Source organism: Salmo salar, chromosome ssa04 (genome assembly GCF_905237065.1).
Source record: "Salmo salar chromosome ssa04, Ssal_v3.1, whole genome shotgun sequence".
Lineage (NCBI taxonomy): Eukaryota > Metazoa > Chordata > Actinopteri > Salmoniformes > Salmonidae > Salmo > Salmo salar.
Window position 1 is genome coordinate 53,717,691 of NC_059445.1, and position 26,728 is coordinate 53,744,418.

A 26,728-nucleotide genomic window follows, 5' to 3' on the forward strand; every position below is an offset into this window, starting at 1 on the left:
AGCCTGAGACACACTGAGCACTCATTCACACTGTAGACAGACATCTGGCAGAGTTTCTGTAAAGTTCATAGTTCTGTATTCTAAAATTATGCTAATTTAATATACTGTACACAGTTTTAGACTATGCAACATTATTTACCATAGCCCTACTGCAAGGCTAAAGGCTGAATAATAATCATTTTTAGGGTGTAGAAAGTACTTCGGTATTATAATTGTTATGATTAGTAAAGTTTGCTTTCTAGTTGTGAAGGTTTTACTGTCCACCTCTTCCTCCCAGTGCCACGTCTGCGGCTGTGTCTGTCTGATTTGCGAGACTGGTAGCGTGGGATGCCGGAGGGGGATGTGTCCATTCAATGCCTGGCCATGCCAAATTGTTACACTATGCCCTGGTGTCTAACGGCACATAGTTTGATTCTCTTTTCCCAAAAATGGGCACCATTTTTTCCTCTGTGGACATGCAGTATATCCAATTATTCCTTGTCTAAAAAGCACTCATTTAGGCACTCTAAAACATAGTAGTGTTTCTACTGAGCAGCAATAAAGTTTAGGAAATCACTCAACATGCCACAGTAGCCCAGTGTTTGGTGCCAAGGAATTTGTGACATTGTGTTAGAAATTAGGTCACATTACATTGGCTACGCCTCAGCACTGCTACAGTGAAAAGGCTATGTATAAGAAGCATGTTCTGTTGATTTTTAGATTAATGAACTATTTACATAGATCCAACATTGGTCTGAGGACGAAAAAGTAATCCCACAACATATCTTCAACCTCAACATGAAAAGGATAGCTTTCAGCTACATGTTTAGTGCTTTTGTACTAAACTCAGCAAACAAAGAAACGTCCCTTTTTCAGGACCTTGTCTTTCAAAGATCATTCGTAAAAATCCAAATAACTTCACAGATCTTCATTGTAAAGGGTTTAAACACTGTTTCATGCACCTGTGGAACGGTCGTTAAGACACTAACAGCTTACAGACAGTAAGCAATTAAGGTCACAGTTATGAAAACTTAGGACACTAAAGAGGCCTTTCTACTGACTCTGAAAAACACCAAAAGAAAGATGCCCAGGGTCCCTGCTCATCTGCGTGAACGTGCCTTAGCCATGCTGCAAGGAGGCATGAGGACTGCAGATATGGCCAGGGCAATAAATTGCAATGTCCGTACAGTGAGACGCCTAAGACAGCGCTACAGGTAGACAGGATGGACAGCTGATCATCCTCGCAGTGGCAGACCACGTGTAACAACACCTGCATAGGATCGGTACATCCGAACCTCACACCTGTTGGGCAGGTACAGGATGGCAAGAACAACTGCTCGAGTTACACCAGGAATGCACAATCCCTCCATCAGTGCTCAGACTGTCCGCAATAGGCTGAGAGAGGCAGGACTGAGGGCTTGTAGGCTTGTTGTAAGGCAGGTCCTCACCAGACATCACCGGCAACAATGTCGCCTATGGGCACAAACCCACCGTCGCTGGATCAGACAGGACTGGCAAAAAGTGCTCTTCATTGACGAGTCACGGTTTTGTCTCACCAGGGGTAATGGTCGGATTCGCATTTATCATTGAAAGAAAGAGCGTTACACCGAGGCCTGTACTCTAGAGCGGGATCGATTTGGAGGTGGAGGGTCATGGTCATGGTCTGGGGCGATGTGTCACAGCATCATCGGACTGAGCTTGTTGTCATTGCAGGCAATCTCAACGCTGTGCGTTACAGGGAAGACATCCTCCTCCCTCATGTGGTACCCTTCCTGCAGGCTCATCCTGACATGACCCTCCAGCATGACAATGCCACCAGCCATACTGCTCGTTCTGTGCGTGATTTCCTGCAAGACAGGAATGTCAGTGTTCTGCCATGGCCAGCGAAGAGCCCGGATCTCAATCCCATTGAGCACCTCTGGGACCTGTTGGATCGGAGGGTGAGGGCTTGGGCCATTCCCCCCAGAAATATCCGGGAACTTGCAGGTGCCTTGGTGGAAGAGTGGGGTAACATCTCACAGCAAGAACTGGCAAATCTGGTGCAGTCCATGAGGAGGAGTTGCACTGCAGTTCTTAATGCAGCTGCTGGCCACCCCAGATACTGACTGTTACTTTTGATTTGGACCCCCCCTTTGTTCAGGGACACATTATTCAATTTCTGTTAGTCACATGTCTGTGGAACTTGTTCAGTTTATGTCTCAGTTGTTGAACTTGATGAAACAGACCCTCTTTACATACTGTAATGGTTGATAACATCTTGTGGCTTTTGCTCACATTTCTACACACTCTTACAGTCCGTGATTGGTTTCATTGTGGTAAGGCTGTGTACAGTATATAAAGGGCTATATAGTGCAGTCTCCAACTAACATCTTATAGGCAAAGGGAAACACAATGATCTCTATCATTATTGGATGACTGGATTGTATATACCTTCACATAGAACTTCATAGCTCACTTTGGTTACTGCCTGCAAATTATTGCATGTCAAGATGCATGTAAAAATAGCAACAATAGCAGCATGGGAATCCCATCAACATACAGTAGGGAAAAGGGGCAGGGGAACAGGATGTGCATCCGTCTCCATGTTGTCCAGCTTCCTGTGATGGCCTGCCTTGTTTCCACGTCCAGAAATAACATGTAGCATAGGGGTGGAGACACAGATCATGGAGGGGGGAAAATAAGTATTCAAGAGAAAACAGGTTTCAGCGCCTTAGCTTCACTTACTAAATTAAATTAACTCATTAATAAGGGAGTTTTTTTTAATGTTTTGTGTATCAAATCAAGTAATAGAGCAGGGTTTCCCAAACTTGGTCCTGGGGCCTCCCAGGGGTGCATGTTTTGGTTTTTCCCTAATGCTACTGCGCTGATTAAAATAATCAAAGCTTGATGATGAGTTGGTTATTTGAATCAGAGAATTGACAAACATTTTTTTTTACTTATGCTCTAAACCAGAGTATCCAAAACTCGGTCCTGGGGCCCCACCTGGGTGCACATTTTGCCTTTTGCCCAAGAGACCAAGTTTTGGATACTCTGGTTTAGAGCATGAGTAAAACATTTTTTTGTAAATCCTCTATTTTGAGAATGGCAACTTCCATATGTTAATATAGCTCACAGTTCTCATGTATTGAAGCAGAGGAGCATCCCCAAGAGACACCTTATTCTTGAGCTATAAACTATTTTTCAGCAAACCTTAACTTTTCTCTCAAATCTGACTCTCTGCTGTGAGGAAGCCGGTCACAGTGTGGGGGTATTCTTCTGTTAGTAATGGAATGTTCTAGAAGAAAAAGAAACGCACACCTATTAAGGCGAGGTGCTGGCTAGCGGAGTAGAAAACTTGAAAATAAGGGAGAGCCGCACACTCTAGGAGCTGAGATGCAAAAATGTAATATCCAACGTTTCGACAGCCAAGCTGTCTTCATCAGGGTATGATCACAAACACTGCGAGATGACTCGTTTATATAGTGTCAGAAGACACACAGGTGTCTGTAATCATGGCCAAGTGTGGCCTAATATCATTGGTTAATTCTCAAATATAAAAATGGCATACAAAAAAACAAATGGATAGCATACAATCATAGATTCATTTTAGACTACATTTACATTTTAGTCATTTAGCAGACGCTCTTATCCAGAGCGACTTACAGTAGTGAATGCATACATTTAATTTAAAAAAAATATCCGTACTGGCCTCTGTGTGAATCGAACCCACAACCCTGGCATTGCAAACACCATGCTCTACCAACTGAGCCACACGGGACCCCTACACAAGCTTACAAACAATAACAATGGCAAAGTCACAATAATCACAAGAATGGCTTAAGATCAAAGTCTATGTTGAGACCGAAGGGTACAAGGTTCTTTAAATTAAAGATCCAGGCAGCCTCTCGTTTTAACAATAAATTATCAAGGTCACCCCCTCTCCTACGGAGGGTGACTTGTTCGATGCCAATATAACACAGAGTTTGTGTAGACAATTAGTATCATGCATAAATTATAGGTGTAATTTTCATCATATTGCTTACTCACGTAGCCAGTCCTTTCAGATGGTGTGTCTAGGGACTAGTTTACATTTGGAACTGGACAAATGTAAAGAGAGGCCCTCAAGTTAGCTGTGTGCGATACCGAAGGCAATAGCATCCTCTGGTGGAGGAAAATCATCAAATGAATACAGGAGATGATGATGATTCACCACCCGGGGCTTCCAAGTGCTGGGGAATATTCCTGCAGCCTCAAGCTCTGTATCTCTCTTGACTAGGATTTAGATATATGGGGGTTTTCTCCAGTGAGAGTCACACAATTTCAACCATAGTTTATAAATCTGTAATAAACAGTTAGAAAACAATCAATAAACTTAAAATTAACAGTATAAACTCCTTCTAAATCCCCTTATAAATTAGTGCAGTTAATCTACAGAATAGTGCTCTCAGAGACAGACAGAGACACAGAGAGTGTGTAGACCCACCTAACCTTCTTTGCTCACCAACTTCTGTTACAAGATGAAGTAAATTTATTCCACTTGTCAGTTACAGAAGATTAGAGGTACCTGACACAAACATCTCTCAAGCCAGGGGTTAATCTGTGGCTGTTAGGCCTGGAATAGATCTCCTGCTGGATGTCACTCCCTCCCTGTGCCTGGTGTTGGCTCACTGCCTCAGAGTTGTAACAGGGGTTGGTGCTAGATGGCACCTGCGAAGGGCAGCCATCCTGATTCTTGGAGGTACCATAGACATCATCAAGGAGAACAGTTGAAATGATGAAATAGAGCAGGACATGTCAATGAGGGCTCCCAAGTGGCACAGCAGTCTAAGGCACTGCATCTTAGTGCAAGAGGCATCACTACAGTCCCTAGTTCAAATCCAAACTGTATCACATCTGGCCATGATTGGGAGTCCCATAGGGTGGCACACAATTGGTCCAGTGTTGTTTGAGTTTGGCCGGGGTACGCCATCATTGTAAATAAAAATGTGTTCTTAACTAACTTGCCTAGTTAAATAAAAAAATTATTTCAGCATCCACACCAAATTCACCCTGTAAAAATGACCAGCCGTCATGATTTAGGACTATGATCCAGGGAACCTATGGAAAATAATTGATCATTCAGTTATTGAAAAATGTCCTATACATTGTGCACTTTTATTTACCTATCCAATGTGTGGGCCTTATTCTGATTCATCTGATCATATGTCAGATGCTCATTGTCAGTCACTAGCTGCAACCTGGATCAGGGGTAGACATAACATAGTGAATGTAAATCCGTTACACTCCAAATAGTATATGATATGTTACATTTAATTTGATATGTATTAATTTCTGGATGTCCATCATCCATTGTGTATGATATGGTATGCATTCCAATTCGTATGGTATGTTGCGAATTGCAATTCTTAAAAATATGTTACAAATTACAATCGTACAATATGTTATGATTTAGCAAAACGTATCATATTTTATGAATTCCAATTTGTTGAGGCTAACGTTAGCCAGGTGGCTAGGTGGCTAGCTAGGCTAAGGGTTTTGGGTTAAGGTTAAGGTTAGGCGTTAGGTTAAAGGGTTAAGGTTAGGGTTAGGGGAAGGGTTAGCTAACAAGTAGTTGCAAAGTAGCTAAAAAGTAGTAATTCATTGTAATTAATTCATTACTAATTAGCTAAAATGCTAAAGTCCATGATGAGATTCGAACACACAACCTTTAGGCCCTACTTTTGTTTTGCCTGAAGTAAGTAACCGTCTTATATAACCATACCAAACAAAACATATCATACTATATTGAACAAACATATGAACGCAACATGCAACAATTTCAAAGATTTGGCTGAGGTACAGTTCATATAAGGAAATCAGTCAATTGAAATAAATTCATTAGGCCATAATATATGGATTTCACATGACTGGGCAGGGGCGCAGACATGGGTGGGCCTGGGAGGGCATAGGCCCACCACTTGGAAGCCTGACCCAGCCAATAAGAATATGTTTTTCCCCACAAAAGGGCTTTATTACAGACAGAAATACTCCTCAGTTTCATCAGCTGTCTGGGTGGCTGGTCTCAGACGTTCCCTCAGGTAAAGAAGCCGGATGTGGAGGTCCTAGACTGGCATGGTTACACGTGGTCTGCCGTTGTGATGCTGATTGGACATACTGCCAAATTCTCTAAAATGACATTAGAGGCAGCTTATGGTAGAGAAATGAATATTCAATGGTGGACATTTCTGCAGTCATCATGCCAATTGCACGCTCCATCAAAACTTGAGACATCTGTAGCATTGTGTTGTGTGACAAAACTGCACATTTTAGAGTGGCCTTTTATTGTCCCCAGCACAAGGTGCACCTGTGTAATGATCATGCTGTTTAATCAGCTTCTTGATATGCCACACCTGTCAGGTTGATGGATTATCTTGGCAAAGAAGAAATGCCCACTAACAGGGATGTAGACACATTTTTGCACAACATTTGAGATAAATAAGATTTTTGTGTGTATGGAAATATCTGGGATATTTTCTTTAAGCCATGAAACATGGGACCACAATTTACATGTTGCATTTATATTTTTGTCTAGTATAATTTGACAGTCCCGGATTTATGTTTACTATGTTACGTCTAGCCTATGAGACCAGGCTGCTAGTTTCTAAAGCCCATACCCTGAACCAGTGCCGGGCAGAGGATACATAGCCTTTTCGTAACAGGTCTGTCGGAGCGAAGTGGGTTCACTGCAGCTCCACCCACACCGTGTCAGACGGATTAAGGTTCTATCCTTTTCTGAGAAGTGTGTAAACCTTCGGTGAGTCACAATCCTGTGAGTTATTTTGTTAGAATTCCAATGAAAATTCACTTCGGACATTGTCATTGGAAATTATCATTCTCGGTGCGCCCGCGTCTGTAGTTTATGTACCCTCAATGTTATATTTTATCATTAGATGGTTTGCCGACTTAACCCGAAACCTAATTCTCGCGAACCATAAACTTTAGCGAATTATTTGAAGTCGGACGAACCTGCAATAACTTCAACTAGGGGACAAGTATCGGTGTACTATCACGGGAATATGGCTATGACGGATATATCTAATAGGCTACCTAGTTTTCTAACTTTTGCTTTGGAGAAGATACGCAGTCGTGGAGGGAAGGTGAGTGTTGACATTGTGTGCAAGTTAACGGATTAAATTGAATATAAACCGACCAATATCACACAGCCTACTGTGTGGCTTGCCTTGTTTACCTGCGATCATTTCATGAGACCTAATTTGACATTGATGACCAGACAGTTGTACTGTAGGGGTGATGGCTGTAACACTTCTGGCATTTTTGCCAATTTCTCATAGATTGTTTGAGCTACTACATTCAAAACGTGATAGGAACAGCTTCCATCTGTCTGCTACAAATGGGTATAGGTATCATCTCTCTAAATAAAACAGATCAATTGTGACTTTGTGGAAACATTACCCCACCTTCGGGTCAGTTGAAACGGGGCTTGGGGAAATGTAACAGTTTGAATAAATGCATAAATCACGACATGCAGCGAAATATTGATAGCTTTTATTGAGAACATGAGAACAGCAGAATTAATAAAATAATAATACAATTTATAAAAATGTTTATTTTTACGTTCCATTAACTGGCCCTTCTCAACTAAACTACAACATCTGACAATTAAACAACAACATCTGGACTAAACAATTGAATGTTTGTTGTGTCCCTTATGGAAAAAAACTGAATGAATTCCACATGTGAACACGTGTGATCTTGTGTGATGACGTGATTTTATGTGAAGTTAATGTGATCACGTGAAAACGTGATAACATGTGACATTTCACTTGTGAATACGTGTTTCACATATGAAAACATGTTTTTGGAACACTTCACGTAACATTTCACATATGAAAATGTGTTTTTGGAACACTTCACATGAGATATTGAAGGGATTTGATTATCTGACACAGGTTGCCCCGGCGGGAGGAGATTGCCCCAGTGTAACCGGTGTGAAATAGCTAGCTAGTTAGCAGGGTGCACGCTCATAGCTTTTCAATCGGTGACATCACTCGCTCTGAGACCTTGAAGTAGTTGTTTCCCTTGCTCTGCAAGGGCCGTGGCTTTTGTGGAGCAATAGGTAATGATGCTTTGGGGGATACCTAGTCAGTTGTACAACTGAATGCCTTCAACTGAAATGTGTCTTCCACATTTAACCCAACACCTATGAATCAGAGAAGTGTGGGGGCCTGCCTTAATTGACATCCATGTCTTTGGCACCCAGGGCACAGTGGGGTAACTGCCTTGCTCAGGGGCAGAACAACAGATTTTTACCTCGTCAGCTCAGGGTTTCAATCCAGCAACCTTTCGGTTACTGGCCCAACGCACTAACCACTAGCTTACCTGCCTAGTGTTCAGAGGGTCCCTGGTTTGAGCCCAGGTTGGAGAGGGACAGAAGCAAAACTGTTACATTGATGTTGTTGACCCGGGTCACTGGTTGCTGCAGAAAAGGATGCGGTCAAAGGGGCGGGGGGGTGTAACCGGTGTGAAATGGCTAGCTAGTTAGCGGCGTGTGCGCTAATAGCATTTCAATTGGTGACGTCACTCACTCTGAGACCTTGAAGTAGTTGTTTCCCTTGCTCTGCAAGGGCTGCGGCTTTTGTGGAGTGATGGGTAACGATGCTTTGTGGGAGGTAGTTGTTGATGTGTTAAGAGGGTCCTTGGTTCGAGCCCAGGTTGGTGTGAGGAGAGGGATGGAAGAGACAATGTTACACCAGGTAAAAAGTGATTGCATTCATTTTGGAAAGCCCGTTGCGAAGTTGGCTCAAAACAAAAGTGACGTAGATTAAGCACACACATGTTCTCAAGACATTTGTTTTACCAGTCTTCAGAATGTCACGTGATGGTCCCAGATCGTCCCAAACCATTAATGGTTTGTGGTTTTAAAGTAAGAGGTACGCTGTTACATCTAAAATATAACCCCACCTGGGATTTGGACTCCCAGTTTCTGGATTTTAGGTGTGCTGATCTTTCTGCTGAGCAATAATGTCTGTGGCATTCCACTACACATTCAATGCCTATAAAAAAATCTATGCACAGAGTGCCATCTGCACTGCTCTTTTAGTTATCAGTTAATCTGACTTTATTCTCGTCATTGATTTAATTTACTTATTTCAGCAATTTGAGGGTTTTCTGTATAGTTGTCTAATGTTGTTTTAATGTTACTCCTGAATCACTATGAGAAATACAATATCATAGTTTTTCTTGAGCGTATATTTAACAAAACTGAGATTTAATTTGAAGTCCAAAGTGCAGGAGTACAGGTGTGGTGGCATAGCAGAAATATCATAATGCCGGCAACCAAGAAGTTGTGAGTAATTACTGTATAAAAATACAGTTGAAGTCAGAAGTTTACATACACTTAGGTTGGAGTCGTCAACTTGTTTTTTAACCGCTCTACAAATGTCTTGTTAACAAACTATAGTTTGGCAAGTCGGTTAGGAGATCTACTTTGTGCATGACACAAGTATTTTTTCCAACAATTGTTTACAGACAGATTATTTCACTTAATTCACTGTATCACATTGCCAGTGGGTCAGAAGTTTACATTCACTAAGTTTACTGTTCCTTTAAACAGCTTGGAAAATTCCAGAAAATGATGTCATGGCTTTAGAAGTTTCTGATAGGCTAAATTACATAATTTGAGTCAATTGGAGGTGTACCTGTGGATGTATTTCAAGGCCTACCTTCAAACTTTGCTTGACATCATGGGAAAATCAAAAGAAATCAGTCAAAAACCTGATAAGTTTGGTGAATCTAACGACAAAGCAGGTGATGCCAGCGCAAAAACAAATTTGGTCAAAAAAATTACTTTCTTACCTCAATCAGATTAATGTCATTAAAATCTGCAGAGTCTATCACAGGGGGTTGAGGACAAAACTGACCATGTGCACAGTGAGTCACATGATTCTAGCTTGTCCCTGATTAAACATATTGAGAGTGTTACAACTATCCTGTGTTAGAACCATCCCGATGTCCCCTCATTTATTTAAAACATGTTAATTGGCCTAGGTCAGGTAGCCAACAGTGCCTGACCAGACCTGGACTGTTTAAAAAATGTCCAACCATATTGTGATGTGGATCTCTTCCTATCTTTGTCTTGTGTGTTGGTCAGTATGTATTCAGGTTTAGAGAGAAGGTTGGGATGAGCTCTTAAGTTATCACAGCAGCCAAATGCACCAGGGCAGTTGTAACATCTCAGTCATAGTAACTCTAGGGTCTCTGTTAAATGAAATTCAGTCTTTTTGCATTTGATATTCTGGTAGAGATATTATATAGTCACTGCATTTGTAACAACACTTTCCAGACTCTATTGTATCCTGCTTTTCCCAACACGTCATCATGAGGTTATTATCTGTCAGGTCTGAATCATCATTAATGAATGAATGATTAGGCTGCTACTTGGGAGACTGCATAAATGATCAAATGCTGGCCAAGAGGTTATACAGCTTTGCTACTGAGGAACATCTCATTCAGCCATTAAAAGTCACATCCTCCCACCATCTGATAAAGTCAGGTACATAACAGTGTCAGCAAAAGCTATTTCTGGCACCAGCCACCTCAGTGATGATTGATTTGACATGTATGGGTCATGTCTGAAGCCATGTTTTCACGATGAGGGCAGTAGTAAATGTGTTATGTCCTCCCATCCCTTTGATGAGTAGCTAATGAGAACGTTGCTCAAATCCTATTGTGGGGCAGTGAATTCAGTGAATGAGAGATCCAGGGATGAATAATTAATGTGTGATATATTTTTCATGAGGGAATGAATGAATAATGGAGGAGCTTGGAAATAAGTGACACTGACCGATATAAAGGGCTAATTTTAGACATATCTATGGCTGAAACTCAGTGGATTATTCTATGAATAAGTATGGGCTGATGATTCTAATGACACAGGCAACTTTGTAATGTGCTGTCGTCTGAGAGGCCAATTCTAGAACACTACTATCGTCTGAGAGGCCAATTCTAGAAATTAGAACATAGTGACACTGCCCAGCTGTGGGGAAAACAACATGTGGTTACCTAGGTTACCCCAGTGGCTCACTGCAAAACTTGACCTTTTTCAAGCGCAATTTTCTTGTTTTCTGCTAGTTTTAGTCAATTACAAAACTACATTGAAGAAAAGTACATGTCTAAAGATTATTTTCAACATTGGCTGCTCCCTAGCATTCTCACTACTTAGAAAAACGTAATATTCTAGGGCTCCCCTCGTGCCCCTGTTTAAGATAATGCTAGACCAGAACATTAAAATGGAACTGCCAGCGTTTTAATTACTTTGCCAATATGAAACAAACAGACAATCATAATATCAGTCAAAAAGATCAAAATCCCAGTTTATGCTACAAAACCAACTTTATAAGAGGTTTTAAAAATAGGTTATATTTGACTCAACATTCCATGTTGTACACTAAGGCATTGTTGGCAAAACAGAGGGATGCAGTTCAATGCATGATTTAATATAACTCACCAATACATTTCTTGGTAGTCCAAAAAATATTGCTATCAGGTTGTAAATCCCAGCTGGCCTGGTACATTGTTTGCTGCCTCCATTCGGAAGGCATTGTTTCAGTTTCAATGACACAATATTTTGGACAAAAACTGAGAAATGTAACTAAGGGTGGGAATGTCAATACAATCAAACTAGCAAGGACAATGATCACAAGTTAGTCATAATGTGGCTAATAGGCTAGCATATCTACAGTTGAAGTCGGACGTTTAAATACACTTATGTTGGAGTCATTAACTCGTTTTTCACCCACTCCACAAATTTCTTGTTAACAAACTATAGTTTTGGCAAGTCGAGTAGGGCATCTACTTTGTGCATGACACAAGTCATTTTTCTAACAATTGTTTACAGACAGATTATTTCACTTATAATTCACTGTATCACAATTCCAGTGGGTCAGAAGTTTATATACACTAAGTTGACTGTGCCTCGAAACAGCTTGGAACATTCCAGAAAATTATGTCATGGCTTTAGAAGCTTCTGATAGGCTAATTGACATAATTTGAGTCAATTGAAGGTGTACCTGTGGATGTATTTCAAGGCCTACCTTCAAACTCAGTGCCTCTTTGCTTGACATCATGGGAAAATCAAAAGAAATCAGCCAAGACCTCCACAAGTCTGGTTCATCCTTGGGAACGATTTCCAAACGCCTGAAGGTACCACGTTCATCTGTACAAACAATAGTACTCAAGTATAAACACCATGGGACCACGCAGCCGTCATACCGCTCAAGGAGACGCGTTCTGTCTCCTAGGTATGAACGTACTTTGGTGCGAAAAGTGCAAATCAATCCCAGAACAACAGCAAAGGACCATGTGAAGATGCTGGATGAAACGGGTACAAAAGTATCTATTTCCACAGTAAAACGAGTCCTATATCGACATAAAGCTCTGGATAACAGCGTCTGCTAAATGACTAAAATGTAAAATGTAACCTGAAAGGCCACACAGCAAGGAAGAAGCCACTGCTCCAAAACCGCCATAAAAAAGCCAGACTACGGTTTGCAACTGCACATGGGGACAAAGATCGTACTTTTTGGAGAAATGTCCTCTAGTCTGATGAAACAAATATAGAACTGTTTGGCCATAATGACCATCATTATGTTTGGCGGATAAAGGGGGACACTTGCAAGCCGAAGAACACCATCCCAACCGTGAAGCACAGGGGTGGCAGAATCATGTTGTGGGGGTGCTTTGCTGCAGGAGGGACTGGTGCACTTCACAAAATAGTTGGCATCATGAGGTATGAAAATTATATGGATATATTGAAGCAACATTTCAAGACATCAATCAGGAAGTTAAAGCTTGGTCGCAAATGGGTCTTCCAAATGGACAATGTCCCCAAGCATACTTCCAAAGTTGTGGCAAAATGGCTTAAAGGCAATGCTACCAAATACTAATTGAGTGTATGTGAACTTCTGAAACACTGGGAATATGATGAAAGAAATAAAAGCTGAAATAAATAATTCTCTCTACTATTATTCTGACATTTCACATTCTTAAAATAAAGTGGTGATCCTAACTGACCTAAGACAGGGCATTTTTACTACGATTAAATGTCAGGAATTGTGAAACACCTTATCCAAATACATTTAAATTCAGTTTATGTAAACTTCCGAATTCAACTGTAGGTAATTCCCAAACTTCTAAGAATTTATGAACACTTGAAAATGACCATATGTGACCAACTGCCTTCATTTGTCTTCTGTAGCAAAATTTAAAATTGTGTTTTTTACATTGGATAAAAGTAGAGACTCGGAGCTAGAAAATTGTATATTATACACTACAGTTTAGGAACCATGTGAAAGTAATTCTGCCTTGAAAGTTGATAAACTTCAATGTTTTGGTACCTACTGGAGAGCTCTTCTTTGTCTACACCCATTCAGTATCGTTCACACCCTCTTAAGCTTTAGCTCCATCCATCGCTTTAAGGATTCACATGTGAAGCTATGTACTAAACAACCAAAGATTTCAAGACTAGTGGCTGTCTTATACTGCGGGTGTGTTCGTAAATTTAATCTGGAGTGCCAGAGTGAGCTCTGGGTGTTTTGTAAACTCAGAGCGTTGTCAAATTGTCAGTTCGTAAATTCAGAGCATTTCACTCTCGGAGGAGTAGGGTTGATCCGAGTGTTCTGACCTAACAGCAGTCAAGCCCCCAAGCTAACTTGCTAACGTTGGGTAGCTTGCTAGCTACTCTCCAGACACAAATGAGAGAACAGCTCATTATGACCATATTACACGCCCTAGCAGAGCTGGTTAGTCAGTTTTTATGTTATCCAGAGTGTTGGTGACTGCAAATGTGCTGCTGGCAAAAATTAAATCACCCTTTTTTGCCAACATTTACTGACACTGGCCATATTAAACGGGTGTTGAGCGTTTGTAAATTCGTCAGTTATTCTGTTTTCTGTCACACTAGACCCTGCTAGGTAAAGCCCCGCCTTATCTTAGCTCACTGGTCACCATAGCAGCACCCACCTGTAGCACGTGCTCCAGCAGGTATATCTCTCTGGTCACCCCCAAAGCCAATTCCTCCTTTGGCCACCTCTCCTTCCAGTTCTCTGCTGCCAATGACTGGAACGAACTACCAAAAATATCTGAAACTGGAAACACTTATCTCCCTCACTAGCTTTTAAGCACCAGCTGTCAGAGCAGCTCACTGATCACTGCACCTGTACATAGCCCATCTATAATGTAGCCCAAACAACTACCTCTTCCCCTACTGTATTTTATTTATTTATTTATTTTGCTCCATGGCACCCCATTATTTCTACTTTGCACTTTCTTCCACTGAAAATCTACCATTCCAGTGTTTAATTGCTATTTTGTATTTACTTTGCCACCATGGCCTTTTTTTTGCCTTTACCTCCCTTATCTCACCGCATTTGCTCACATTGTATATAGACTTATTTTTCTACTGTATTATTGACTGTATGTTTGTTTTACTCCATGTGTAACTGTGTTGTTGTATGTGTCGAACTGCTTTGCTTTCTTGGCCAGGTCGCAATTGTAAATGAGAACTTGTTCTCAACTTGCCTACCTGGTTAAATAAAGGTGAAATAAAAAAACACTCAAGAGTGTACTGAAATCAGCGTAGATAGCCCGAGCGAATTTACCAGCTACGTCTATCGATAGTCGTCGCAGTGACATCATAAACATTCTATTGAAATAGTTATTTGCATAGTGGAGTATTTTGTTTAGACATGTAGCTAGCTAAACATCGAAGCATAATCCCAACTCATAAAATTACTAGCCTGCATAAATCTGCAGGTAGCTAACCAACCAGTTTCAATGTAAATGGCTTACATTAGGCTATAACTAGCAATTCAAATAGCTCTGAGATACGAATAATATTAGTACACAGATAATACACGTAACGTTAGCTAGCTAGCTAACAGTACACTAACTTGAAATGAAAACAACTTTCTGGCAAAATTAGAAACGTGTAATATCTGAAAATGTAGCTAACTAGACTCTTTTACCAATATACCTGGATGGACATGTCCCCTCTGTCACAGATGCCATTGTTACCCTTAGTTTGAAGATGTAATCTGGATATTTTTTTTTTTTAATATATACAACAGCCTTCTGTGTGTTCTCTTTTTGACTCTGTCTGCATATTTGCAATCAAATGCCAGAATTTGCTCCATCTCCTTAGGTATCATCCTCCAAAACCCGGTCCTCCAGAAAGTGGAGCGCAACACTTATGCAGTTTATACTACGTGATATCTTTAAAAAAAATCAGCATTAGAAAAGATTACCTTCACATACTGACCAGCTCATATTATAGACAGAACGTGCTACATGGCAGACCAATCCGAACTCATCTCTCGGCATGTCCAGCCCACTCATTAGCTCAGCCACTCATGGCTAGAGGGAAGTTTGATGACTTTTTCCATGACTAAACCAACTAGGTTTTGTCATTTTAACCTGTTGGGGATAGGGGGCAGTATTTGCACGGCCAGATAAAAAACGTACCTGATTTAATCTGGTTATTACTACTGCCCAGAAACTAGAATATGCATATAATTGTTTGATTTGGTTAGAAAACACCCTAAAGTTTCTAAAACTGTTTGAATGGTGTCTGTGAGTATAACAGAACTCATATGGCAGGCAAAAACCTGAGAAGATTCTGTACAGGAAGTGCCCTCTCTGACCATTTCTTGGCCTTCTACACTCTCTTTATTGAAAACAAAGGATCTCTGCTGTAACGTGACACTTCCTAAGGCTCCCATAGGCTCTCAGAAGGCGCCAGAACGTTGAATGATGACTTTGAAGCCCATGGCTGAAAAACAGTAGCGCATTTGGATAGTGGTCGATCTGAGAACAATGAGACGGGTGTGCGCGTGCACGTGAAGAGTCCATTTTAAATTTTTAGTCTTTGAACTGAAAGGACGTCTCCCGGTCGGAATATTATCGCTTTTTTACGAGAAAAATCGCATAAAAATTGATTTTAAACAGCGTTTGACATGCTTCGAAGTACGGTAATGGAATATTTAGAATTTTTTTGTCACGATATGCGCGTCACCGTTCGGATAGTGTCTTGAACGCAAGAACAAAACAGAGGATATTTGAACATAACTATGGATTATTTTGAACCAAAACAACATTTGTGGATGAAGTAGAAGTCCTGGGAGTGCATTCTGACGAAGAACAGCAAAGGTAATCCAATTTTTCTTATTGTAAATCTAAGTTTGGTGAGTACCAAACTTGGTGGGTGTCAAAATAGCTAGCCCGTGATGGCGAGCTATCTACTCAGAATATTGCAAAATGTGTTTTTGTCGAAAAGCTATTTTAAAATCGGACACCGCGATTGCATAAAGGAGTTCTGTATCTATAATTCTTAAAATAATTATGTTTTTCGTGAACGTTTATCGTGAGTAATTTAGTAAATTCACCGGAAGTTTGCGGTGGGTATGCTAGTTTTAAACGTCACATACTAATGTAAAAAGCTGGTTTTTGATATAAATATGAACTTGATTGAACAAAACATGCATGTATTGTATAACATAATGTCCTAGGAGTGTCATCTGATGAAGATCAAAAGTTAGTGCTGCATTTAGCTGTGGTTTTGGTTTTTGTGACATTATATGCTAGCTTGAAAAATGGGTGTCTGATTATTTCTGGCTGGGTACTCTGCTGACATAATCTAATGTTTTGCTTTCGTTGTAAAGCCTTTTTGAAATCGGACAGTGTGGTTAGATTAACGAGAGTCTTGTCTTTTAAAATAGTGTAAAATAGTCATATGTTTGAGAAATTGAAGTAATAGCATTTCTAAGGTATTTGAATATCGCGCCACGGGATTCCACTGGCTGTTGAGTAGGTGGGACGATTTCGTCCCACATACCCTAGAGAGGTTAACAATTGTATTTGTAATTACAGATGGCATACAAGTTTGTTATTAAGGTACATGAAAGTTCACATGTTCCAGAAGGCATTTATGCCAAAAAAACTCATTTGGATTTGAAAAAAATAAGTTTTCTTTCAAATGGCCCTCCTATGAAGTAGTGACGCGCGACATACCCCTAGTTTCCTGAAACGAGTCACATAGCTAAGTGCTCGTTTGTCAGAAATGTTTTAACCTATTCACACGTACCAACAAAAGAGTGTGATCATTCTACAGTGGTCCCTGCAGCGGAAGCTCAGACCGGTTTGATTAGGACGCTTATTTAGATCGTCCAGTTTAGATTGACGCAACAGTCAGCATTTGAGCTAGCCACACTGTTTTTTTTCACAAACATTTTGCACAAACACAGTCCTTATAAAATTATGTCCTGAATGTGTCACACCCTGACCATAGAGAGCCCTTGGTTCTCTATGGTGTAGTAGGTCAGGGCGTGACTAGGGGGTGATCTAGTATATCTATTTCTATGTTGGTGCTAATGTGGATCCCAATTAGAGCCAGCTGTTTATCGTTGCCTCTGATTGGGAACCATATTTAGGTAGCTATTTCCCCACCTGTGTTTTGTGGGATATTGATTGTTTGATAGTGTGTTTGGGCACTACGTCATCATGGTCTTCGTAAGTTTTGTTATTTGGTTTTGTTAGTTTCACTTAAATAAATATGTGGAACTATACTCACGCTGCGCCTTGGTCCGCTCATTTCCAAGACCGTGACAGAATGTGACAAGTTTATTTTTTGATGCCATGTTCAGACTTTCACAGAAGTACCAACAGCATGCACAGTCATCCAAACCGGAAATGTAAGCTACATTAGTCCTAGCGCTAACTGAAGAAATATTGACATAACACTAGCGGTGATATTTAGATAACGCTCAGCTGACAGAAACCACAATATGAATTAGTTAATGGCAATTACTATTTATAATTCATCACATCATGGTTGAGCTCAACATTGATCTAAATAATTGAGTAAAACACTTTCTAGAAATCGAAAGTAATCCAACGATGGGTAGTTTGTGCACGCCGCCATGTTTGTTTTTTGCGTTAACCAAGGATAATAAAAGGAGACAAGTTGAGTTGTCTGTTTCCAGTACGCGTGTTGAAGGGGGTGTGTCATCTACAATCATTCCCTTCCCTTCATTCACTTCCGGAAGTTTATCACCTCATAACATCTTTGGTCTGTCAGACTTTTACGTGATACCCAGAATGCATTGTATAATGTCAACAAACACAGCTGGCAAATAGATTAGCATTAGCTCATTATGATCAGTACAACCTTCAAAAAAGTATTTTACACACATCATAGGTGTCCGTTACAATCTATGTAATAATTGTCACCAGTACTTGAAAACATGCGAATAAAACTGTAAATATATTATGCTCCGTACATACATACATACATAATTCATGCTACAGTAGAAACGACAGCATGATATACAGAAAATAAGGCACTTACTTTGATAGGAAAGCACACTTGTCCAAAGTTATTATTTGTAAGGAAAACAACAATGGTGGTGGCAAAGCGAGCACCAGCCAGAAAATGTGCCAGTTCGTGCAAGTCTGCATACTTGATGTGTGGACAAAATGGGTAAGGGCTGTCCTCGAAGACGGAAAGCCTCAAACATAAATTGTCCGCAACAGTGAAATGGGCTACTTCTATGTGAATTCATGAGGAGGCGGAACACACCTCAATTCAAACTGTTGTTAGAAAATACAACTTGTTAGAAAATAATTTGAAATTGACATGTTGAAACAGCCTATAGATAATTAGCAGGCAGTACGTGTTAATTGTCCTGTTGCGTAACAATCACATTTTGGAACAGTGAATGCATTCTGACATCACGTACATAAAACAACTCACGCTGGGGCGACCGTTAGAGATATTTGGAACTCACGTATGAAAAGGTTAAAAAGTGTAATATTCTTCCTGGGGGAGTATATGAACAGATTTTTATAAGATTTCATGTTGCTAAAATGCTGTCAGTTCCACTTTAAGTGGGCCAAGACCATCAACACCAACAAACAGACTATACAGCTACAAGTAGTGAGTGGAGTTACAAATGGACTGTATTTAACAAGTTAAATATCTTACCTGTGATGAAATGTTTTCCACACACATAGCTTCGTGTAGCCTACTTGGACACCGAGTCCCCACATTTCCCACTCTCCCACACTGAATAACCTGAAGCCACAGGGCTCTTCTTGCAAGCTCTATTTCCCTACGTGGGAGCATTGCGAACCGTAGGTCGGGATTATTTACCTGGCTACATGTACAACACAGCAGCTTTTCTGCATTTTTTGTTATTTCTGTATAAAATCAATGACGAAGTTGCCTCTTTTACAATGGAGGTCAATGGGGGAAATTATTGCGTGAATATTGACTGGGACTATTGTTTGAGGCCAATTCTAGCAAACTGCTATCGTCTTAGAGGCCATTTATAAAATACTGATATCGTTTGAGAGGATGGTTCTTAAATGTCTGAGAAGCTAATTCTAGAACAGATTGTAAAGGAGGAGAAACACCCAGAGAGACAACCAGAGTCTTCTTAGGTAGTTGTGGGCTGCCTCTCAAATAATCATAACAGATTTCCTCTCCGTGTCTCCCCTCCATCTGCACTCTGGACAGAAGAAAATAAGTTCCTCTACTGTAAGGCTTTCACTCGGCTTGTCTTCTCATACTGGTGCAGGTGGAGAAAGGAGACAACCACTTTAAATGATTGAGATGCAGCCGTGGTGGTAGGTAGCTTCAAGGAAGGCAGACTCAAAAAGGAGATGAGAAGAGGAAGCCACTTTAGATGATTCAGATGCCACCATGATATTTTTCACCAGGGAAGGCAGACTCAGAGGAAAGACACATAATGACACCCCAACAGGAAGGAAGCCCTGTCTCTTCACTTAAGTCCCTCTGGCTGTGGACATATAAAACCACAAACTGCTGAGGAGGCTGTCGAGGAAAATATGTCACAGGACGTTTAGGGGCCAGTCAGTTGGGTGGCTCTTCTGCATGGTTATTATAAGTTGCTAGGATGACGTTAAAACAACTGGTGATAGAGACACTCAGGTCAGTAGACCGAGAACCAGACTGACATCTCCATCCCTCACAGGTGGAACTAGACATTGCCTTATGATAGAGTGTGTTGTTGATAGGTTGTCTGTCAATCAATGTCCCACTTCCGGCATTAAATTGCCACGGATTATGGAAGTTTGGTTTATTTATTCCAGGAGAAATAGGAAAACTACCATTGCACGGCAGCCCACACCTGCAACTGTTGCTCTAGTTTTTAACAATTTATTAAACTTACAACTAATTCTACACCCCTTTCTCTGTTATTTGCCAGTTGTTTTGTGATACACACCACCCTGTCTCCTGTCTTGGTTCAGGTTGTTTTGCTTTTCTCTGTTTGCCCCTCGTCCACTTGTTCCTCAGTACCCACTGGGCACAGACATCAATTCGATGTCTATTTCACGTTGATTCAATGTAATTTTGTTGAAATGTCGTGGAAACAACGTTGATTCAACAAGTGTGTGCCCAGTGGGTAGCTACAGAAAGGTGCCAGTTATGAAACTCCCTGCAGCGATCCTTTAAAGGCCTTCGAAGTCTTACTACCAGAGATTTTTTTTCCTGCCCAGGGTCAATGTTACATTCCAAATACCTTGAAAGGCTTTGTTATAGGTTTTGTTCCAGTTAACTGCATCAACCATTGGCAGTTTGATATGTTAAACCACAAGGAGTGCTTGAACTTATTGCAAAAAATAACTTAGTCTCTGTTTAAGGCAGTTTGATTGATTGTAAGGTATGAGTGTTTTTTCAGCTGACAATTCATCCCTCTAGCACTTGTCCTTCTGTCTATTTGACACCTATTCAGAAGAAAAAGTAAGGCCTTTACTTTTGTGTTCAACTATTCATTTGAATGGAACATCCTAACAGACAAATATTTAGCCTGTCATCAGATTTCTTGTTCTGAAAAGCCACAGTGTGTCAATAGGGGGGTGACCTGACCTGGGTAAAATCTTTCCCTTGTGATGGAAGGCTGAGCAGCCCTGCGTGGCCCTCCCCTGGGGGCCCGTCCGGGATGTGGACTCTGGCAGGGTGCCCACGGCCCAGCTCCCCCCAGCATGGTGGGTCACTCTGGGCTAGGTCTCCAGGAAGTATCTCCCCTGGGCTGGGGTGTTCCCATACAAGTCAAACAATGAATTAACAGCGATTGGACCGACGCAGATCTGCATGATCTGATGCTCAAGCATTTCTTTCTCTGTCTGAGCCTTGTAAATCACTGGTGACCTAAATTCATATAACAAACAATATGTCCCCAATTAGTCCCCAGAGAGAGGTGGAATATGGTACATGGCCTGGGATAGAGATGTAACCTCTAAAGAGGACATGATAGTAGGGATGTAAAGGTCATGTATCATGATGGAGACAAGGCAGTGAGTTATCCGGTTTAGTTATGTTTAATAACTCTTATATTAACATGCAGTCCACAGAACTACTATCTGTTAGTCCTCATTGCTTGGTTAGTCTTATTAGTTTAGTCCGCTAGGTCAGTCACATCTGGTTATGATGATGACACGCATAACCAATGATGGAATTTTGGATGACAGTTATTGGTCAGCCAAATGACCATGGTCACCAGAGTGCGAATTACGGGGAGCCCAGGGGGTCTCAGACCCCCTGAATGAGACATGAGACCGCCTAAATGCAACAAAGTCAAACTAATGCTAATTTAACCATTCTCCTATTTGTTTCTCATACAATTTGAGACGAGGCAATGAAGAGTCGTCTCTAGGTCCTGATTGGCTTGCTCCGACTGGCCGTTAGATTGGGGATGAAACCCGAAGGACAGGCTGGCTGATGACCCAATGAGGGTGCAGAGCGCCTTCCAGAATCGGGATGAGAACTGAAGACCATGTCAACTGGAAGTCCATGGATCTGGAAAATGTGCTGGACCATGAGTTAGGCCGTCTCCTTGGCTGAGGTTAACTTGGGAAGGGGAATGAAATGGGTGGCTTTGGAAAACCTATCCACTACCGTAAGGATGGTGGTGTTGCCATCGGACGGAGGGAGACCAGTGACAAAGTCCAGGGATATATGGGACCAGGGGCGGTGAGGAAGGAGGCCTGCCGCAGCTTGCCGTGGAGTCTTACTCTGTGCACACACAATGCAGGCAACGATGAACGTGGAGACATCTGGAACCATGGTGGGGCACCAAAACCGTCGGAGGAGGAAAGCCAGGGTCCGGTGGTAGCCGGAATGGCAGGTGAGGTTAGAGGAATAAGCCCAGGGCGGTAGATGATCAAATTAAAACGAGTGAATAACCGAGCCCAATGAGCCTGCCTTGAGTGGAGGCGCTTGGTGGTGTGGAGATATTCCAGATTCTTTTGGTCGGTCCACACTAAGAATGGATGTTCTGCCCCTTCTAGCCAGTGTGTCCATTCCTCCAGTCATCTTGACCTCAAGAAGTTCCCAATTTCCATGGAAATTGTAGTTCCGTGGGATTGTTGTAGTTCTTCTCAGCGGGATTAAGACAATGGGAGAGGAAGGGTCAGGGATGCAGCTTTTGATCCTGGGCAGAACGCTGGGAAAGGACGGCCCCCACTCCAACGTCCGATGTGTCGACCTGCACCACGAACTGACGGGACGGGTCCAGATGGATTAAGATGGGCACTGTGGTGAATAGATGTTTGAGATCCGAAAACGCCTGGTCAGCAGCTGGGGACCACGTGAACGAAACCTTGAGTGAGGTGAGTGCAGGGAGGGGGAAGCCAGGGTGCTGTAACCCCAGATGTAGCGGCGGTAGAAATGAGCAAACTCCAAGAAGCTTTGAAGCTACACTCTGGAGGTGGCTTGGGGTCACTCCACCACCGCTCTCACCTTGTTAGGATCCATCTGAATGTCCCCTGCAGCGATGACGTATCCCAGAAAAGAAATGGTGGAGCGATGGAATTCACATTTTCAGCTTTAACAAACAGCTGGTTCTCCAGGAGGCGCTGGAGGACTTGTCAGACGTGGAGAACATGCTCTTGAGCCGAACTGGAAAAGATTAGGATGTCATCGAGGTAGACATACACAAACCGTTTCAACATGTCATGAAGCACGTCATTGACCAGGTCCTGGAACACTGCGGGAGCATTGGTCAGTCCGAATGGCATAACTAGGTACTCATAGTGCCCGCTAGCTGTGTTAAAGGCTGTCTTCCACTCGTCTCCTTCCCGTATCCGAACCAGATGCTAGGCATTCTGAAGGTCCAACTTCGAGATAATGGTCGCCCCCTGGAGAGGCTTGAAAGCCGAGGAGAAGTGGTAAAGGGTAACGTTTCTTTACCGTGATGTCATTAAGCCCCCTTTGGTCAATTCTTCTTGTCCTTCTTCTCCACAAAGAGAACCCTGCCCCAGCTGGGGAGGAGGAAGGGCGAATGAACCCTGCAGCCAGAGAGTCCTCAATGTACACTTCCATGGTCTTGGTCTCCGGACCAGACAAGAAATAAAGCCGCCCCTGAGGTGGTGTAGTACTCAGGAGGAGGTCAATGGTGCAGTCGTAGGGTTGATGCAGAGAAAGAAATGTGGTGCGGGCCTTGTTGAAAACCTCCCGGAGGTCCTGGTACTCTGCGGGAACGCTGAGAGGTCTGAGGCTTTTCCCAAGCCCGCAGGAGAATGCCCATGGGCAGGCTGCACCGCCTTGAGGCAATGTGCGTGACCGATTGGGCTCCAACCCAGGATAGAACCTGTAGCCCAGTTGATCAGGGGGTTGTGCCCCTGGAGCCATGACAATCCCAAAACCATGAGGAGACTCAATGAGTAGAAACTGCATGGACTCACTATGGTTACCTGACACTCACAGGTTGATGGCAACCGTATTGTGAGTGACCCTACCAATAGAGCGTCCGTCCAATGCTCTGGCGTCCATGGGAATGGAGAGGGGTTGTGTGGAGATGCCCAGCTTTAACACCAGGGTAGCGTCCATGATGCTCCTGTCGGCCCCAGAGTCCATGAGCACCCAGAGAGATTTAGAGAGGAGTGCGAGTAATAGGAGATGGGAGACTCCCTGTATGGCCCACAGCTTACCTACGTCATGAAATCCTCCAGACTAAGGCAAACGGTGGATTGTTGCTCCCACACCACCCTAGCCCAGGCGAGCACCCTCCCGGGCATCAGCGTTATAAGATACGCTATCTTCGAATGATCCAAAGCAAACAAAGATGGCTGTAGCTCGAAGATGAGGGAGCACTGGGAGAGAAACGCCCGGCAGGTTCCAGGATCCCCAGCGTAGTGCTCCTGGAGGAGGTAAGCGGGATTCTCGGGAAACTGGGGTAGGCTGGGGAGAAGCACCTCTGGTAGAGGGGTTACTGGGAGTCTGGAAGGTTTCTGTTGTGGCTTGCTGCCTAGTATATAGTCCACAGAATTGTTCCAACAATGCATGGAAGGCATGGTCATGGCGTTCCGCCAAGATATGGAGTCCCTCCACAAGGTTATGCAGTAACTCCTCATGTCTTCCAATGGTGGCTCCTTGGAGGGAGACAGTGTTGCGGAGCTTGTCTGAGTCTGCTGGGTCAGTCATGGCCAGTTCGTACTATAACTACTCAGGATATGACCCAGATGCAGACCCCGGAGGCAGATAGTTTGGTTATTAGAATATTTATTATACAAAGCGGCAGGCAAAGGGCAGGTTGAGGGCAGGCAAAGGTTTGTAATCCAAGGCAGAGTCCATCAGGGACAGAACGGCAGGCAGGCTCAGAAAAGTCGGAACCGGGAAGACTAGAAAACAATAACTGGAGAAATGGGAAATACGCTTGTAAGACCTGACAAAACAAGATGAACTGGCAAAAGACAAACAGAAAACGCAGGTATAAATACACAGGGGATAAAATGGGGACGAATAGGAGACACCTGGTGGGGGATGGAGACAAGCACAAGACAGATGAAACAGATCAGGGTGTGACGAAAAGCGGATTTATGTGATTTTCAAGATTTCTTTTGGCCATTTTAGTTGTGATTACAAACCTTATCAAAACATTTACATTTACAAAACATATAGACCTATGGACTAGGCTACATGAGGTGTACGACTATGATTCGAAAAAGTCACACAAAAAGTGATACTTTATCATTCACAAGTGATTGTCACCCATCAGACTATTCTTGATTTAATCTTGTCTTTACATATACTAAATAATATATGTGTGAAATTTGTTTTGATTTAAAATGGGCCATTTTCATGCACCTGTCTCGAAACGGGCAGTGGGGAAAAAAATGCATGTCATCTATGCACTTAATAAATAGCGAATGGAGGAAGCTTTTCCCGTGATTTATTTTCATGCCAGCGAGGCAGGCTATACTCCTGTTGTAAATATATACTCCTGTTGTAAAGATAAGCAATGTGATTAATATTAGGAAAGTTGAGAAATAAATATAGTAGGCCTAGCCTATAGAAAGCTAATGAGATCTTCCTCTATTTAGAAGAGGGCATCACTCTTTTCTCTCGCAATTGCCAAGCCTATGGAAATGTTGCACAACATGAGATCATTGGCTCTCATGAAGTTTGAATTGATTTTAAATTTCATTTGCATTGATGTCAGAGTGATTAGAGGGACAATAGAGTGCTGAGAACCAGGCAGTTAGCAAGTTTGGTAGGCTACTAATGACCATTAGCAGCATCAGAGCTTGGAGAAGCCTAATTACCGTGACTAAACGGTCACATGGAATTTGACTGCCTTCATGACTCGTCACCGCCGGTGTGGCGGTAATACGGTCACTGCAAAAGCCCTATACATGTCCTGCTTTTACTTCTTGCTTTGCTCCTATGGGTACAGTCGCAATGGCCGGCAGTCCACCCATTATGCCATCATTGTCTTGAATGAGAACACCCGTTCTATTCAATGAAGGGAATCGATTAATCTGGCCTGGGCGCCCAGGTAGGTGTGTTTTACTCCATGTGAAAATTTGGAACCGGGCTGCCTCCCAGGCATGAGCCAGCACATGGAGTCATGAGTAGGATTCTGTTTGAAGTTCTCAACTGCATAATCCTCACGTCCTCGTCTCTTTCTCAAAACACATTGGATGAGAAAGCGAGAAGTCCTCTGGCTTTCTCATTCAATGTGTTTTGAGAAGGAGAGAGGATGCAAATTGGGATCTTCCCTTTGTTTTACATAACCCCACGGTTCTCAGACCTTCTAGCTAGAGTGCTACTGTCCTATTGTTTTTCAATCCAACCCTAATCAACATCACCTGTTAGAGTGAAACCTACAAGACGGCTACTCCCCAGGAACATGTTTGTAAATCTCTCGTCTGAGTGACAGTGTGAATGGCATAGTAACTGTGTAATTGTTGTTTTATAATAACATTAAATTGTTTATAAAGAATTATTGAATTACAATGTTATTTCTTCAAAATTTCCTCAACTTCCTGGCTGTTGGGGTCAGTGTGGTTGGATGTAATTGCTGCCACCACAGAAGCTGGGAGTACCCGTCGTTGACCTTGACCTAGATGTTCTCCCCTCAGCATCCACTCCAGGGTGATCCGATAAGAGACCAGTCTGTATTGTCTCTAGAGAAACAGAAAATAAATACATGACAATGTTATGTACAACAATCAAGAAAATAAATAGGTCTAGGCCTGTACAACATAAAATATAACAGGCTCAGGGATCATTAATCATGTTAATTTATAAGCCGTATTGATGATGGCACATACATTTTAGGTAATTTAGCAGATGCTCTTATCCAGAGCAACTAACAGGAACAGTTAGGATTAAATGCCTTGCTCATGGGCACATAGGCAGATTGTTCACTCTGTCGGCTAGGGATTTGAACCAGCAATCATTCGGGTACTG

The 26,728-nt window shown here is 42.2% G+C and overlaps 1 protein-coding gene across 2 annotated transcripts in view; it reads left to right on the top strand.

Annotated features, from left to right (window-relative positions):
* The first annotated feature begins 6,616 nt into the window (after positions 1–6,616).
* The window catches only part of LOC106603555 (glycerophosphodiester phosphodiesterase domain-containing protein 5), a 40,173-nt gene continuing 20,061 nt past the window's right edge, over positions 6,617–26,728 (top strand). The window contains exon 1 of one of the 2 annotated variants that reach the window (XM_014197402.2): positions 6,617–6,751. The gene's annotated coding sequence lies outside the window, so the exon portion shown is untranslated. Of the gene's footprint in view, positions 7,095–26,728 lie in introns of both variants that reach the window. The other variant, XM_014197401.2, reaches the window with a different exon arrangement.